This window comes from Miscanthus floridulus, chromosome 8 (genome assembly GCF_019320115.1).
Source record: "Miscanthus floridulus cultivar M001 chromosome 8, ASM1932011v1, whole genome shotgun sequence".
In the NCBI taxonomy this organism is placed as follows: Eukaryota; Viridiplantae; Streptophyta; class Magnoliopsida; order Poales; family Poaceae; genus Miscanthus; species Miscanthus floridulus.
Genome location: NC_089587.1, coordinates 203,903,478 through 203,909,584, shown reverse-complemented (window position 1 = coordinate 203,909,584; position 6,107 = coordinate 203,903,478).

Below are 6,107 nucleotides of genomic sequence, written 5' to 3'. Positions count from 1 at the left end.
TTTTCATTTGATAAAATTTGAAAAGTTCAAATTTTGAATTTCAATAAATGACAACTTCAAACAAGATTTTGAAACCTTAAATGATTTCAGCTACAAAGTCGTGAACATAAAAGTTATTAAACTCATCACTATCTACAACTTTTATTTTGGTCACTTCTTCGTGTGACAAAGTGTTAGTAAACATTGTTCACAAATTCACATATCACTCATAGTTTCATAAATTATATGAGAGACATGTTGATTGGTGAACAATGTTTACTATCACTTTGTCAGATGAAGAAATAACCAAAATAAAAGTTGTAGATCTTGATGAGTTATACATCTTTGGTATTCATCACTTTTTCAACTGAAATCATTTGGTGTTTCAAAATCTTGTTAGAATTTATTATTTTTTAAATTTAAAAATTTAAATTGTTCAAACTTTGTCAAACAAAAAGAATGACCAAATCGACACAGTAACTTGATATGGCATGATTTTAGAACATTTTAGGAAAAAAATCATTACATTTGGAGTTAGTATCAGAGAGAAAGACTAATTACAAATTTTAGCCAGAGATTAACAAGAAAAATCATAACTGTTTATGATGATCAATGATGAACAAGTGTGATTTGTAGGGGCGACTGATGATTAAGCCGCCCCTATAAATCGACCCATTTGTAGAGGCGGCTTGTATCATTAGCCACCCCTACTGTGCCATTTATAGAAACGGCTGATCTCATGGGTCTCGAGCATATCTATTATAGGGGCGGCTCCATCACCAGACGCCCTTAAAAAAATTATCCCATTACTACAAACGTTTTTTTAGTAGCGAGCAATAATCCCTGGATTTGGAATTCGTGAAAAAAGTACCACACATGTTGCATTATTGTTATCCGCACAATGCAAGTATGCAACGTGATGACTTACCAGGAGAAGAGCAACCACCAACTATAGGCATCCAGATCCAAGGCCTCACTCGAGCCCAGCGCCGCTGCATTGCATCCAGGACCAGGAGTTCCCCAGGGCATGCAATCTCTGTCTGACTTGGATCGCGGGAGGAGTAGACATGCATGCATGCATGGAAAAAGTCATTGTATATGCCGTTTCCAGATTATCTATATCAACGTTTTCAGCCTCATGCAGACAAATGCTGCGGCACGAACTGTCAGTCTGTCACGCGCAACGACGACTTGCATTCTCTCTCTCTCTCTCTCTCTTTTGAGAGGGCGACTTGCATTCTTCAACCATATCAACCAAGGACGGAGTAGCTTTCCGTGGCATGTATATTGAGTGGACCTGCTGGTCGAAGATCCGGGCACCCGGCCGGCAGCGGCAGCTAGTGCCGACATTGCAAGTGTGCGTAAACTTTAGTAGTCCATTACGCGTGCCATCAAGCGCGCCGACAAATGACCTGATTAACACGCAGGTAAAAAATCTGTTTAATTTTTACATAGAAATAATATTAGAAGTTTAATGTAGATATTTCATGCACAGGCAACTGAAAGATTTGTCACTTCCTTGTCAGTATTTAGAAACAAACTAACTTAAAATGCGTATGTAGATAGGAGGCTACCAATCTAACAGCAGACGACACCATTATATTCATAGGGCACGTGGATCAGTTCCTGACATCATCATCATATCAATCTGCTAGGAATAATAATAGATTGAAGTACGTCATGTGTTAATCAGCATAGTATAAATAAATTCTTATAAGTTAGGGAGCATTGTATTTTGTTGCTTCCAAATCTATTAGCCACACAGAAGGTAATGCAATCCCAAAACCTCATACAACTTCCATAGAAATAACCCCTAATAAATATACTCTGAATAATCTGGTTTGAGAAATAAGCATTAATAAATGGTATTTTCATATTGGGCAATATGTCAGTTTGGCAGGATAACTCTTAGCAACCTGTTCGTTTGGTCGTAAACGATCATGGATTATTTACTGCTGGCTGGTTTGGTGTGAAAGAAAAATACTTTTCTAGCTTATAATCCACGATCATATACGAGCAAGCGAACAGGTCGTAGGTTGTATGTATGGCTAAGATAAATATAAATACTTAGAGCACTCAAATACTGATTACTCCACCCCCTCTCCCATTCCTTTTTTATTTGCACCTATTTTCTTTCACTACAAAGGTCATGTTTATATGCATATTGGGAAACATTAGAACTATAATCAAAGTTTGAAGATTAAGTACTTCGCCTACTATTTTGCTCATCATGGTTGCAGAACCTAAGTATAGTATATGTATGTTTTCATGTTGGTACAGAGACAAATCATAATCAATATGAAAGGAGAGAAGGTTTAACCAGCCCACACCCTACAGAATGGCAAGGAAATTACAGTGACCATGTCGATCAGTGAGAGAAAAGTTGCAAATGTTTACCTTGGTCTTACTTTCAGTTGGTTCAATTATGAGTATGGCAGAAACATATCATGGAAATACAACCGCAACGCCTACATAATTCAGAGGAAAGGGTGAGCTAAATAATAGTAATTCCTAGTGACATTTCTCTTTGCAAACTAACATGTTTTAAAGGGCTGTAAAGTTTCTGCTGGCACAACGAAAAAGGTCATTTTCCCCCAACGAAGACAGGATTTTTAGAGGTTTCAGAAACATACCAATCATCATTTGTTCTTCAACTTGAAGCTTCAAGGCATGGTGACAACCGGGTTACTGTCACAAATTGCATAATATAAATAATAGGGCATGGCCAGTACCTCACAAGAGAATGAACATCAGATCATATGCTTGAGCAATGGGTACGTAATTTTTTCGTCACAGGCTCAAGAAGAAAAAAATGGCAGGTGCCAAAACTTCAAAGTAGTCTACCTATGCAGAATATTACTGGAGTTGAACATCGCTGTAGCAATTGAAATGTACATATCAATTTGTGCTCTGTTGACAAGGGAAATAAGTAACCACCACTTTGGAAATGTGGTGATGTAAGATGGCAAGAAGTAGTGATGAGAAGTACACTATATGTTTTGGCCTCTGATGCAAATCGACCAACATTCAAAATGCCCAGGCACTCATATGGAGCTAAGCTGAGAAAGATTACATAACCTTTGTAGCAGTGATAGTGAGGTGGCAACTGGCAATTGGTGCTGTCCTCCTAGAGGTCAACACAGAGAAGGCAAACATTGGAGCTGCAGGCATTATAGGTCAACCAATAGAACACGATTCATAGCCAACGTAGGGACAAATTAGAAAGACAAAAGCAAAATCACAAAATAAGATGAAACGGGAGCACCTAAGACTGGTCTGTACCAAACACGACACTGTTGAGGCCCACCCGCATGGGGTGCGGCCACCATACGTAGCCATAGTGGGAGAAAGGGAGAGGGGGGAAGATGAGGACGAGCGATTTCCAGGCCATGCTTCTACCCTGCGCCGGCAACGCCATGGTGGCGACCCACCCCTGGCCAGGGGCATGGTCGGCAAGCACAGGCAGGTAGGATTTGGTCGAGCACATGCGGAGCGACGAGAAGGTGCAGCGCGGGGGAAGAAGTGGCGGCGCAGGTAGCTAAGGGTTTGGTGGAGCACACGCGGAGCGGCAAGAAGGGGCAGCGTGGGGGCAGCAGTGGCGGCGGCTACCGGCATGGGCCTGTCGTGCCGCTCCGTGGCCGAGGACGTCCACCGCCGTTGGGGGCGACCACCGTGGCGGCCCACGCGCGGCGCTGCGTAGCAGGCCGAGTGCGGCGTCGGGCCGCCAGCGCGGCGCGCGAGGAGGCATGAACCTACGGGATGAAGCCACGTTGGGGTGGCAGCCACGGTGGCATCCACGTGTGGGGGGCAGCGGGGGCCAGCTCGCGGACATGTGCCACCGTCCAGCCGGCGCACCGACCATCAGTAGAGCCCATGCAGGTGGATCTATTGGCGATGGGGAGGCCTCGCGCTAGATCCGCCTGCTCACCACAGATCCAACTCCTTCGTTGCCGGCGTGAGCCCCACGCCATGCTCCATCCTCAGATCCGCCGCCGGGAGGGGCCCTGTGAGCGGCTGCTTTAGATCCACCACCGAGGTTGTCGACGTGACCTCCCCGTCGTCATCCACGGCCACCACGGAGGTCACTCCGCCGCTAGAGCCGTCGGCCGCGTGAGGGCCTCCGCTGGCTGGCCATGTGCCCGTGGGGACGACCGACGACGGAGGGGAGGGCACGCCATGGGGGTTTGGGGGGTGGGGGGGGGGAGGGGGAGGAGGAGGGTGGCTGTAGCTACGCCGCGCCGCCCATGCGGTCCGTGCACCATCGCCATGGTGGCATGGATCGAGAGAGAGAGAGAGAGAGAGAGAGAGAGCGGAGAGGAGGAGGCCATCGGGGTCAGGGAGAGACGGCGAGGGTTTCGTAGCGGGGGCGAGGGGCTGTAGCGATGGATGGAGGCAATATGTACCATCGATCGCAGAATATGACGGACAGAGGAATTGGGGGCGACGTGGCCACCTTGAGCGACGGCCAATCCTTCCTGCTTTGATATATAGAAATACCACCAAAGTTGCTCGGTCAAAACTCAAAAGCGCCCACAGTCGTCTGTAGTACTATAACCTATGACCGTACTAGTAGTATAGACCAAACAATGCGATTAAAGGAAACCTACAATAAGTCAACTGCCATTGGGTATTGTGTCTGGATAGAGTTTATTTTCGATGTATAAACATGGTGTCGCTGTATATGAGACTCATTTCTTTTCCTCCAACATGGTGCACATAATCACATGGATGTTTACATATACTCTTTATATAAGCACACCCACACCCTACCATATGACATATGAGTGCATTTGAACTCATAGATATCGAGATCGATGGATTCATCAAATATAGGCCTCCGCATTGACGGACACACCACCTACGATGCATTTAAAGAATGATGATTGTAGATGCAAGTATCCATGCTAAGTTAAAAGCTCAAATATGGATAAACCAGTTACACCACAAGAAATCTAACCAATTAAAGCATGCTTAATTCATATTTAAAATACTTTAATTTATGATGTACTTTGCCATATTATTGGGGCCAAGTGCTAATAGATCAACTCTCTCAAAACTCGTATATTTAGTGTTGTGCATACATCCATATATGCCACCCCACAATCAGGTAAACTGGTTGCATTTTTTTTTGAAAGAATGAGAGAGAACTGGTGATTATATAAAAATAAGAAACCCAAATGGGACACTACAACAAAGCAACAAAGACATCCCCAAAAGGGCTTCACAACAACAAAAAGTGATTTTATTTGAATTATATGCAAACCTCGTTTATACCCATGTCGTCTTTTTTCATTTGTTTGATACTCTTCTTTTTTATAAATATTTTGTACTAATAGACATATATATAAGGCACGCTTTAAGAACTTTTGGTGATACATCTAGTGGTATTTGTTTTACTTTAGGACAGCTGTGAGAGGCACCACTAGACAACCACACGGTCGCGCGTCACAAGTCACGAGTCAGCATGCTTCGCAGCCACCGGCATTTGAAACCCTGTCGTCCTGCTTCGCGTCTTCAGCCCATAACCACTCCACCTGCAAGCTGTTTGTGCCCAAATGAGATTTTCGTCCTAGCCATTTTATGGTCATCTAATTTTGAAATGAGTATTCGGGACCCTAAATGAATTCAAATGAAAAAGTTATCAACTACAAAGTTTTATAACTTTTCGAAATCTACAACTTTTATTTTGATAGTTTCTCCATCCAAGGTCATTTACAAAATTTAAATTTTAAATTTGAGAAATTCAAACGTAGTTTTACATGACAAGATGATTTCAAATCAAAAAGTTATCGGCTACAAAGTTTCATAACTTTTTTATATCTACAAATTTTGTTTTTTGCTGTTTGTCCATCCGAGGTCATTTAAAAAATTCAAATTTCAATTTTTTTTTGAAATTCAAACGTAGTTTTCCTTTAGAAGATGGTTTCAAATCAAAAAGTTGTCGACTACAAAGTTTCATAACTTTTTGGGATCTACAACTTTCATTTTGGTAGTATCTCCATCCGAGGTCGTTTACAAAATTTAAATTTTAATTTTTAGAAATTCAAATGTAATTTTCCTTGACAAGATTATTTCAAATCAAAAAATTATCAACTACGTAGTTTCATAACTTTATGAGATCTACAACT